This window comes from Artemia sp. Qi Xiang Cuo, chromosome 2 (assembly GCF_049724085.1).
Source record: "Artemia sp. Qi Xiang Cuo chromosome 2, ASM4972408v1, whole genome shotgun sequence".
NCBI classification, from domain to species: Eukaryota; Metazoa; Arthropoda; class Branchiopoda; order Anostraca; family Artemiidae; genus Artemia; species Artemia sp. Qi Xiang Cuo.
Window position 1 is genome coordinate 59,246,204 of NC_142795.1, and position 12,750 is coordinate 59,258,953.

General features: G+C 38.2%; 1 protein-coding gene across 1 annotated transcript in view; it reads right to left on the reverse strand.

Annotated features, from left to right (window-relative positions):
• The window catches only part of LOC148955442 (translocation protein SEC63 homolog), a 105,247-nt gene that overhangs the window by 24,880 nt on the left and 67,617 nt on the right, over positions 1-12,750 (reverse strand). The window lies entirely within an intron of this gene.

Below are 12,750 nucleotides of genomic sequence, written 5' to 3' on the forward strand. Positions count from 1 at the left end.
AACTGTAAGTAAGGAGCGACCCGGCTCAATGGTAACCGAAACTCTAAAAAACGGGATTTTGATACCAATAGATACATCAAAAGAATCAGATTTTAATTCTGATTTCAAATATATAAGTTTCATTAAGTTTAATCTTACCCATCAAAAGTTACGTGCCTGAGAAAATTTGGCTGATTTTTGAAAAAAGGGGGAAAGACCCCTTAAAAGTTATAGAACCTTAATGTAAATCAAATCATCATATTCAGCGTATCAGAGAACCCTGCGGTTGAGGTTTCAAACTCCTATCTACAAAAATGCGGAATTTTACATTTTTTGCCAGAAGACAGATCACGGTTGCGTGTTTAGTTGTTTGTTTGTTTGTTTTTTTTTTTTTTTTTTTTTCCCAGGGGTGTTTGTATCGACCCAGTGGTCCTATAATATCGTGGGAGGGCTCATTGGAACGGAAATTAAAAGTTCTAGTGCCCTTTTTAATTGACCAAAAAAAATGGAGGGCAACTAGGCCCCCTCCCACGCTCATTTTTTTCCCAAAGTCACCCGATCAAAATTTTGAGATAGCCATTTTGTTCAGCATGGTCGAAAATATGATAAAAATGTCTTTTAGGATGACTTGATCCCCCAAAGTCCCCAGGGGGAGGGCTGAAAGTTATGAACTTTACTCAATGTTAACATTTAGTTTTGGTTTTTGGGAATTTTACATCCTTTTTCAGAGGAGTTTTTGTCGGGTAGTGGGGGGACGGCGAGGGTCGGGGGCTATAGGGAAGGACCTGACCATGCCGGACGATGTCCCGGGCGCCGGCACCTCGTTCTTCCGCGCGCCCCGGATTTCCCATAATTATTAAATAAAAATATAATGACTTAAATAAAAAAAAAAACTTTTTTCAACTGATCACCTGATTGTGATTAAGAGGTCGTTTTTAAAGAACTGAAAAAAAAAAATTCGAACTATAGTTTAAAGAGCAGGGTATTGACTAGGGGGCGAACCCCCTAATATACGTGTTAAAATTTTATGAATATAGAAGTTCATTACGTAAGTTAATTCTAAGTTACGTATATTTATTACTAATAAAAACGTTCGTAAATAAAATTAAACAAGTTTCGAGAAAGCCATTTAACCAAATATAATTCACAAATTTTGTTTCAATTATTAATATACGGTGAGCCAAAATCAAAATCTGCATTAATTCAAAAATGTTCAAAAATTAAATAAAAAAAACCAAGTTTTTTTTAACTGAAAGCAAGGAACGACGTTAAAACTTAAAACGAACAGAAATTATTCCGTATATGAAGGGGCTGTCCCCTCCTCAACGCCTCGCTCTTTACGCTAAAGTTTGACTTTATCAAAACTCTATTTTTTTAAAAAAAAAAAAAACTTTATCGTAAATAGAGAGGCGTTGTGGAGGGGACAGCCCCCTTAATATACGGAATAATTTCTGTTCGTTTTAAGTTTTAACGTCGTTCCTTACTTTCAGTTAAAAAAACTTGTTTTTTTTATTTAATACTTACTCAAAGCGAACATATTCCGCAAATTTTATAGAATCCTACAGATAGAAGAACGGTTCTAGGCGTTTACCCCCCCCCCACCCCTGGGAAAATACCCCCCCCCCCCCGTGGAAAATACGGCTTTCCAAATTTGAGTTTTTTTTTCGTAGGGGGGGGGGGAGGAATTTTGGTACTTGTGTATTATGTGCCACTCACTCAAGTTTATGCTGTGTAAAATTCGAGAAGACACCAGTTTTTACTTTAGTTTCTTCGTTACTTTAGAAATAAATTTGGGCTATATATTTGCATATTAGGGGGGGGGGATAAAGTATAGCAGGTCTGCATACAAAATGCGTTTGGTATAAGTATTTTGCATATTAGATAGATAGATAGAGAAGTGTATTTTAAAGTAAAATAACATAAATGAAAGGCACAAATAACCAACTTTGATCAGCGATCATCATAAAACACTTAAATGAAACAATAAATTAACCTAATAGTAGTATTTAATACTGGGAAAAACGGTCATTGAAAAATAAACCACCTAACACTAGGAAAAAAACACTTAATTGAAAAATAACATTTACTTTATACATGGATTTTTTTTAATTTATTTATTTTTTAGTTAACAAAATTTCTACATGCCTCGCTATTCTTCTGTAATTGTTTAGTGGCTATACCTAGAAAGAATTATTTTCTGACTTCAAACTGTCCAAATACTTTACCTACCCCCCCCCCCCCTTATGTGCAAATAAATAGCCCAAATTATATATTTCCCATATATTCTGTCACTTGTCTTTGTCTTGTCTCGCGCTAAGCTGAAAAAAAACTAACGAAAAAACCGGTTTGTTCTCGAGTTTTACACAGCGTAAACTTGAGTGAGTGGTGCATAATATACAAGTACCAAAATTCCTTCCTCCTACAGAAATAAAAAAAATAAAACTCAAATAAAATTCTCAAATTTGAAAAGCCTTATTTTCCGCGGGGGTTATTTTCCGGGGGTATTTTCCGCGGTAGGTGGGGGGTATTTTGCGCGGGGGGTATTTTCCAGGGGGGGGTGAACGCCGGCCATCATAAGAACATATCACGAGTCAGTCTAGTTGAGGTAGTTTAATAGATATATATTACGTATTCTTCAAAACAGTAATTGTTTTTCGTTTTAAGCTTCAGCTTCACTCTTTGCTTCCTTAAGAATTACTTTGTTTTCTGAAATTAAATTTCATGAGTAATTAAGGATTAGACCTACTCACGGAAATGAAAATAAATGCAATTTTTTTCATTAGGTAGGATTATCTTTTTTCAAAGCGCATTTTTTCATTTCCACTTAGCCTACTAAGAAGGCTAGGAGGAAGAGTATACAAGTGGAAGGGCTTAAACCTCCCGTTAGAAGTTTCCGACCATGAAGATTACAAAACTGCTCCAAAACGGCACCACCCCAGAAATAACACCAAAAACTTATGTTGAGGAAAAAGTTTTTTTAATTAATTTCTGTTCGTTTTATATTGACAAAGTCTTTTCAGGGAAAAAGAAAATAACATTTTAAATCTTTTCGTTTTTTAAAACTTTATAGTTCGGCCTGCTATTTTTATGCTGGAGAAAAATTTTCAGCAATTTTCAACAGCATACGCCATTTTAAAAATCTGGACACAAATAGTACTGTTTAACCCTCTTCTAGTTGACCTGAAATGGAAAACTTGATACCATTCGCAAAAAAATATGTTTACTTTCTTTGATAGCTTGGATACACTTACACTATTTTGAGTTGGTTAAATTTTAAGAGCAGAAGTAGCCTCGAAAGTTTGAACACAATACCCTCAGTTGTTCTTGGGATACTGCTGAGATGCCTTAATGGGAATTAGCATTATCACAGTGCATGTTTATTTAATCTTAAGGCAGCATTTATTTTTTAAAAATAATAGGCAATGGGGTCTTTAGAAGTAGAAGTGGATTCGTTGCCCTCCAATTAATTTCAACTATAAAAAATGGCATTGACTCCATCTATTTTCAACCGAATGAGCCCTTTGCAAAGTTCCCAAAACAACTTCTTCGATACGAAGGGCCCTGGTCTAAACAACAACAACAAAAAATATTACTAATCACTTTCGACTATTAAAATGGGCAGTAGGCTTTGAATTTCCAATCGAATTAGCTTTTTTGAAGTTTCTACGACAACGCCTTCTATAAAACCTTATATGCGCCCGGGGCATAACTTAAAACCCTTACCCTGAGAGTTGTGGGGAAGTGTCCTTCTCAAAAACATATTTTTTATCTGGAAATCAACTAGCCTACGCTAAACAAAATGGTTATCTAAAAATTTTGATTGGATGTGTTTGGGTGAATGATGGACGGGGGGGGGGGCTATGTGCCCTCCAATCAGTTTTGACTATCAAAAAAGGCACTAGCCCTTTGAATTTCCAATCAGATGAGCCCCTTTTGAAGTTTCTATGACAACGCCTTATATAAAAACCTTATATACCCCAGGACATAACTTAAAACCCTTGACAACGCCTTCTATAAAAACCTTATATACCCCAGGACATAACTTAAAACCCTCCAATCACTTTTGGGGGAGTGTCCTCCTCAAAAAGATATTTTCTATCTGGAAATCAGCTACGCTGACAAAATGCCTATCTCAAAATTTTGATTGGATGTCTTTGGGGAACGATGGGCGTGGGGGGGGGGCTAGTTGCCCTCCGAACCCTTTCGACTTTTAAAAGGGGCACTAGCCCTTTGAATTTCCAATCGAATGAGCCTGTTTCGAAGTTTCTACGACAACGCCTTCTATAAAAACCTTATATGCCCCCAGGGCGTAACTTAAAACCTTTGCCCCGAGGGTTGCAGGGGAGTGTCCTCCTCAAAAACATATTTTCTATCTGGAAATTATATATGATGAAGAACATGCCTGCCTCAAACGGTGGATTTCATGTGCGTATGGAACTGATGGACATGAAGAGAGGGCTGGTTTCCTCCTTAACAAGATTGGCTTCTAAAAAGGGCACAGTTCCTTTGATTTTTTCATCGAATTAATCTTTTTTGTAGGTTCTACGAAAAAATCCTTAATAAAAACCTATTATACACCCTTGGCCGAACTCAAAACTCTTACCTTTAGGGTCTGGCTGGAGTATCCTCCTCATAGAAATATTTTCTATCTGGAAATCAGCTACGCTGACAAAATGCATATCTCAAAATTTTGATTAGATGTGTTTGGGGGAATGTTGGGCGTGGGGGAGGGGCTAGTTGCCCTCCAATCACTTTCGACAATTAAGAAGGGAACTAGCCCTTTGAATTTCCAATCGAATGAGCCTGTTTTGAAGTTTCTACGACAACGCCTTCTTATAAATCCTTATATGCCCCCAGGGCATAACTTAAAACCCTTACCCTGAGGGTTGTGGGGGAGTGTCCTCCTAAAAAACATATTTTCTATCCGGGAATCAACTAGCCTACGCAGAACAAAATGGCTATCTCAAAATTCTTATTTGATGTGTTTGGGAGAATGATGGGCGTGGGGGCTAGTTGCCCTCCAATCACTTTCGACTATTAAAAAGGGCACTAGCCCTTTGAATTTTCAATCGAATGAGCCTGTTTTGAAATTTCGACAACCATGCCTTCTATAAAAACCTTATATAACCCCAGGGTATGACTTAAAACCTTGCCTTGAGGGCTGTGGGGGAGTGTCCTCCTCAAAAACATATTTTCTATGTGGAAATCAACTACGCTGAACAAAATGGCTATCTCAAAATATTGATTGGATGTGTTTGGGGGAATGATGGGTGTGGGGGGTGGGGGAATAGTTGCCGTCCAATAACTTTCGAATTCTAAAAAGGGTACTAACCCTTTGAATTTCCAATAGAATGAGCCTGCTTTGAAGTTTCTACCACAACGCCTTCACTTAAATCCTTTGCCCTGAGGGTTGTGGGCGAGTGTCCTCCTCAAAAACATATTTTCTATCTGGAAATCAACTACGCTGAACAAAATGGCTATCTCACAATTTTGAGTGGATGTGTTTGGGGGAATGATGGGCGTGGAAGGGGGATTAGTTGCCCTCCAATCACTTTCGAATATTAAAAAGGGCATCAACCCTTTCTATTTTCAATCGAATGAGCCCCTTTCGAAGTTCCCACGACAATTCCTTCGATACGAAGTGCCCTGGTCTAAACAACAGCAAAAACAAAAAATATTACTAATCACTTTCGATTGTTAAAAACGACACCAGCCTTTAAATTTCCAATCAAATTAGCATTTTTTGAAGTTTCTACGACAATGCCTTCTATAAAAACCTTATATGCGCCCAGGGCATAACTTAAAACCCTTGCCCTGAAAGTTGTGGGGGAGTGTCCTTCTCAAAAACATATTTTCTATCTGGAAATCAACTACGCTGAACACAAAGGCTATATCAAAATTTTGATTGGATGTGTTTGGGGGAATGATGGGCGTGGGGGAGTGGCTAGTTCCCTTCCAATCACTTTCGACTTTTAAGAAGGGAACTAACCCTTTGAATTTCCAATCGAATGAGCCTGTTTTGAAGTTTCTACGACAAAGCCTTCTTATAAATCCGTATATGCTCCCATGCCATAACTTAAAACCCTTGCCCTGAGGGTTTTGGGGGAGTTTCCTCTGGGGGAGTGTCCTCATAAAAAACATATTTTCAATCCGGAAATCAACTAGCCTACGCTGAACAAAATAGCTATCTCAAAATTCTTATTGGATGTGTTTGGGTGAATGATGGGAGTGGGGGCTAGTTGCCCTCCAATCACTATCGACTATTAACAGGAACACTAACCCTTTGAATTTAAAATCAAATCAGCCTGTTTTGAAATTTCGACGACAATACCTTCTATAAAAAAAACCTTATATGCCCCCAGGGCACAACTTAAATCCTTTGCCTTGTGGGTTGTGGGCGAGTGTCCTCCTGAAAAACATATTTTCTATGTGCAAATCAACCAAGCTGAACAAAATGGCTATCTAAAAATTTTGATTGGATGTGTTTGGGGGAATGATGGACGTGGGGGGGGGGGGGTAGTTGCCCTCCAATCCCTTTCAACTTTTAAAAAGGGCACTAGCCCTTTGAATTTCCAATCGAATGAGCCTGTTTTGAATTTTCTACGACAACACCTTCTATAAAAACCTTATATGCCCCCAGGGCGTAACTTAAAACCTTTGTCCTGAGGGTTGCGGGGGAGTGTCCTCCTCAAAAACATATTTTCTTGAAATCAACTACGCTGAACAAAATGGCTATCTCACAATTTTGATTGGATGTGTTTGGGGGAATGATGGGCGTGGGAGGGGGCTAGTTGCCCTACAATCACTTTGGACTATTAAAAAGGGCAAACGCCCTTTGAATTTCCAACCAAGTGAGCCTGTTTTGAAGTTTCTACGGCAACGCCTTCTTTAAAAACCTTATATCCCCCAGGGCATAACTTAAAACCCTTGCCCCGAGGGTTTTGGGGGAGTGTCCTCCTCAAAAAGATATTTTCTATCTGGAAATCAGCTACGCTGACAAACTTCCTATATCAAAATTTTGATTGGATAGGTTTGGGGGACTGATGGGCGTGGGGGGGGCCTAGTTGCCCTCCAATCGCTTTCGACTTTTAAAAAGGGCACTAGCCCTTTGAATTTCCAAGCGAATGAGCCTGTTTTGAAGTTTCTACGACAACGCCTTCTATAAAAACCTTATATGCCCCCAGGGCGTAACTCAAAACTTTTGCACTGAGGGTTGCGGGGGAGTGTCCTCCTCAAAAACATATTTTCTATCTGGAAATCAACTCCGCTGAACAAAATGGCTATCTCACAATTTTGAATGGATGTGTTTGGGGGAATGATGGGCGTGGGGGGGCTAGTTGCCCTCCAATCACTTTCGACTATTAAAAAGGGCAAACGCCCTTTGAATTTCCAATCGAATGAGCCTGTTTTGAAGTTTCTACGGCAACGCCTTCTATAAAAACCTTATATGCCCCCAGGGCATAACTTAAAACCCTTGCTCTGAGGGTTGTGGGGGAGTGTCCTCCTCAAAAATATATTTTCTATCTGGAAATCAACTACGCTGGACAAAATGGCTATCTCACAATTTTGATTGGATGTGTTTGGGGGAATGACGGGCGTGGGGGGGGGGGGGCTAGTTGCCCTCCAATCACTTTCGACTATTAAAAAGGGCACTAGCCCTTTGAATTTCCAATCAAATGAGTCTTTCTTGAAGTTTCTACGACAACGCCTTCTATAAAAACCTTATATACCCCCAGGGCATAACTTAAAACCTTTGCCCTGAGGGTTGTGGTGGAGTTTCCTCCTCAAAAACGCATTTTCTATGTGGAAATCAACTACGCTGAACAAAATGGCTATCTCAAAATTTCGATTGGATGTGTTTGGGGGAATGATTGGCGTGAGGGGGGGGGGCTAGCTACCCTCCAATCACTTTCCAATATTAAAAAGGGCACTATAACTCTCGATTTCTAATCGAATGAGCCCCTTTTGAAGTCTCTACGACGACCCCTTCTATATGAAGTGCCCTGCTTTAAAGAAAAGAAAATAATAAACTGTACATTGTCAACATTGATCTTATGTGCCTTCAGGGCATAACTTAAAACCCTTGCCCTGAGAGGGTTGTGGGGGAGTGTCCTGGTCAAAAACGTATTTTCTATCTGGAAATCAACTACGCTGAACAAAATGGTTATCTCAAAATTTTGATTGGATCTTTTTGGGGGAATGACAGGTGTGGGGGGGGGGGGCTAGGGGCCCTCCAATCACTTTCGACTATTAAAAAGGGCACTAGCCACCCCAATTTCCAATCGAATGAGCCCTTTTCGAAGTTTCTACGACAACTCTTTCGATACGAAGTGCCCGGGTATGGAGAAAAAAAAAACAAAAAACAACACATTGTGCCCACATCGTTCTTTACTTAGACAGCGCTAGCGCGCTGCCTATGATAGATAGATAAGTGTGTCGTGAACACAGTAGAATAACATAAATGAAGGGCACAAATAACACAAATTTGGATGAGCGATCATCATGAAACATTTAAATGAAATACTATATTAACCTTCTCTTTGTCTTGTCTCGCGCTAAGCTGAAAAAAACTAACAAATAAACCGGTTTGTTCTCAAGTTTTACACAGCGTAAACTTGAGTTAAAAATAGTTCAAAGGTCGGATAAGAAAAATTCCGGTGTCAACCCCCCAGGGCCCAGGGAAGGCGTTCTAAGTTATGCCCTAAGGGCATGTATGGTTCTTATGAAAGAGGTGCTCGTATAAACTTCACAGAGGGCTCATTTGATTGGAAATTGAAAGTTCTAGTTCACTTTCTAAGAATCAAGAGAGTTAAGGGCAACTAGCCCCCGCACGTCCTCTTTTCCCCGAACTGATCGCTACAAATTTTGAGATAGCCAGTTTTTTGGAAATTGTTCAAAATTAGATAACACAAACTCCCCCCAAGGCCCGGGGGATAGGCGTTGTGTTGTCCTGGGGGCTTATATGGTTCTTATGAAAGGGATGCTCGTATAAACTTCAAAGAGGGCTCATTTGACTGGAAATTGAAAGTTATAGTTCCATATTTAAGAGTCAAAAGATATCCGAGGGCAACTAGCCCCCCCCCCCCCCGAAACACAAACCCTTTTTTCCCAAGCCCATCCGATGAAATTTTTATAATAGTAATTTCATTAAAAATAGTTGAAAGGTCAGATGAGAAAAATTCCTGTGTCGACACAACCCCCAGGGCCCGGAGGCAGCCGTTATGAGTAAAGCTCTAGGGACATATATAGTTCTTATGGAAGGGATGCTCGTATAAACTTCGGAGAGGTCTCATTTGATTGGAAATTGAAAGTTCTTGTTCACTTCTTAGAGTCAAAAGAGATCGGAGGGCAAAAAGCCCCCCCCCCCTCCACGTCCTAAATGAATCAGACAAAAATTTTGAGATAAACATTTTGTTAAAAATAGTTCAAAGTTCAGAATACAAAAAAAACTCCGGTGTCGACACAGCCCCCAAGGGCCCGGGGATAGGCGTTGTAAGTTATTCCCTGGGGGCATATATGGTTGTTATGGAAGGGATGCTCGTATAAACTTCATAGAGGGCTCATTTGATTGGAAATTAAAAGTTGTAATTCACTTTTTAAGAGTCAAAAGTGACTGGAGGGCAGCTAGCTCGCTCCCCCCACACTTCAAAGGGGGCTCATTCGATTGGAAATCAAGACTTCTAGTGCCCTTTTTTTAAGAGCCAAAATTGATCGGAGGGCAACTAGCCCCCCCCCCCAAGCCCTTTTTCCCCAAATATATCCGATAAAAAATTCGTAGCAGCCATTTTGTTAGAAATAGTTCGAAGATCATATAACGAAGACTCCTTGACGTATGGCCATTTTGTTTGAAATAGTTTAAAGGTCAGATAAGACAAAAGTCCTGCGTCGACACCCCCCCCCGGACCCGGGGCAGGCGTTGTATGTATTGCTCTGGGGGCATATATGGTTCTTATGGAAGGTATGCTCGTATAAACTTCGGAGAGGGCTCATATGATTGGAAATTGAAAGTTCTCGTTCACTTTTTAAGAGTCAAAAGAGATCGGAGGGAAACTAGCCCCCTCCCCCTCTCCGTGCCTTATTTTCCTAAAACCCATCCGATAAGAACTTTGAGAGAGCCATTTTTTTCAACATAGTTCAAAGGTCAGATAACAAAAACTCCGGTGTCGACACTACCCCCCAGGGCCCGGGGGCAGGCATTGTAAGCTATGTCCTGGTGAGGTGACCCATTTTGTTAAAAATAGTTCAACCATCAGATATTAAAACTCCGGGATCGACACCCCCCCCCCCAGGTCCCAGGGACAGGCGTTGTAAGTTATATTCTGGGGGTATATATGGTTCTTATAGAAGGGATTCTCGTATAGACTTCAGAGAGGGCTCATTTGATTGAAAATATAAAGTTCTAGTTCACGTTTAAAGAGTCAAAAGAGACCAAAGGTTAATTAGCCCCCCCCCCCCACGCCCTTTTCCCCCAAATCCATCTGATTAAAATTTTGAGATAGCCATTTTGTTAAAAAGATTTCAAAGATCAGATAATAAAAACTCCGATGTTGAAACAAACCCATTTTTCACTTTGATATTGTTACTTTGATACCAGTTTTGATACTTTGATGAACATTTGATTTTTGAGAAAAAAGTTTGGTTTTGAAAAAGGAATTTTTAAAAACTTGAAACTTTTTGCAATCAAAAACGAACAAAAATAATTTAAAAAAACTTTCCGATAAATAAGTTTTTCAAAGAAAAGTAAAGGCCATTTTAAACTTAAGCTCAGCAGACACAAATCCCTGTTAAAATTCAAACTCAAAACGACCAGAAATTACTATTAAAGAATAAATGAAACCCAAAACGAACATAAATTAAATAAACAATCATAGCAAAAAACATACAACAAGTACTAACATAAATGAATAAATAGATCTTAAAGCGAGTAATACTTAGATTGAATATGAAAATCAAGCTTAAAACTAAAAAAATATTTTGCTATTTAAGTATAAATAACTTAAAATGAACAGAAATTAAATAAACAATCAATGCAAACAAACATGCAATAGCTATTTATGTAAATTAATAAATAAATCTTAAAACGAGTGAAACTTAAATTACTACGAACAAGAGTTTGGGTATCGCCTTCTTCTCTTACTGTAAAGGTCTAAAAACTAATGCGTCATTGGCGCTTTACTGAAAACTATATGCGTCTTGAACTGTCGTGGAAAGTATAAACAACGATCAAATTGAATACTTGACGTATAATGATATTAATTGTTGAAAGATCCGCCCGTTCAAGAATTTATTTCACTGTAATTTTATTCTTATTTTCAATGCTGTAAGAACTGGAAAAGAAAATATTTGTAATATAATTCGTTTTCAGTTAAGCGCTAATGACGCAGTAGGCTTTTGGCTCTTATTTACAGTTAAAGAAGGAGACAGTATCCAAACCCTTGTTTGTAGTGAAACTATGTTCGTCTTAAACAACTTTAAAAAGAGGTAATAAATTAAACTGAATATTTGATGTATAATGATATTAAATGCTGAAAGCTCATCAGTTCAAAATGTTACTATAATTTGAATGTTTATTTTCATTATTAGGTACCAAAGACAATATTTATAATAAAATTTGTTTTCAGTAAAGCGCTAATGACGCAGTAGGTTTTAGACTTTTACAGTAAAAAGAGGAGGTGATACCCAAACTCCTGCCTACAATGATTTTTGTTCGCTTCTAGCTTGAGTTTACTATTCAATTTAATTTTTACTCGGTTTAAGGTGTGTTTATTCGTTTATATCAATACCTATTGTATGTTTGTTTGCATTGATTGTTTATTTAATTTCTGTTCGTTTGAAGTTTCATTTATGCTTCAATAGGAAAATATTTTTTTTCATTTTAAGCTTGATTTTCATATTCAATCTAAGCATTACTCGCTTTTAGATCTATTTATTCATTTCTATTATTACTTGTTGTATGTTTTTTGCTATGATCGTTTATTTAATTTCTGTTCGTTTTGGGTTTCATTTAATCTTTAATGGTAATTTCTGGTCGTTTTGAATTTGAATCTTAACAGGTATTTGTATCTGCTGAGCTTAAGTTTAAAAAGGCCTTTACTTTTTTTTGAAAAACTTATTTTTCGGAAAGTTTTTTTTTAATTAATTTAAAAAATGTGGATCCCTCCCCTTTCACCAAGCTCTTAGTTTTCATTAGATTGGGTTGAAATCTGACAACTTCTTGTGTTTGAACTGAGGAAGGAAATTTTGAGAGATCCCCCTCCCCTTACCACTGATAATTTAGACCACGACCGGTCTCCAAGCTGCATATATACATAAATTTTTTTTCAAATTCTAAAACTACTAAGAAGCCAAAAAAGCGAAACTCGGCATTTTGGGCGTCTCGAAATTTCAAGCGTCGAGCACGCCGTTACTGGTCGAATTCCAACTCCGCTGAAAATTTCCATGTAAAATGGGGTCACCAACGAGAAAGTAAAAAATAAAACAATTTCGTTTACGAATTCTGGCAACCCCCCCCCCCCCCCCATGTAAAATTTTCCCCTGGAAAGTTCACGGATCGAATCCTAGGATATGAAACATTATTTAAATGAAATTGAAATTCATGTTTACTTGAGTTACAAAAAGTATCGCTTTCAAACTAAAAACCAAATTTTAATAAACTTATTACTATATTTGAAAAAAAGTGCCCCCCCCCCCACAAAGAAAATTGGACCACTGTTTATCCGTAGTAAAACATTTTTTTACGAGTTTGAATATTTCGATTAATTATTAGCCTGA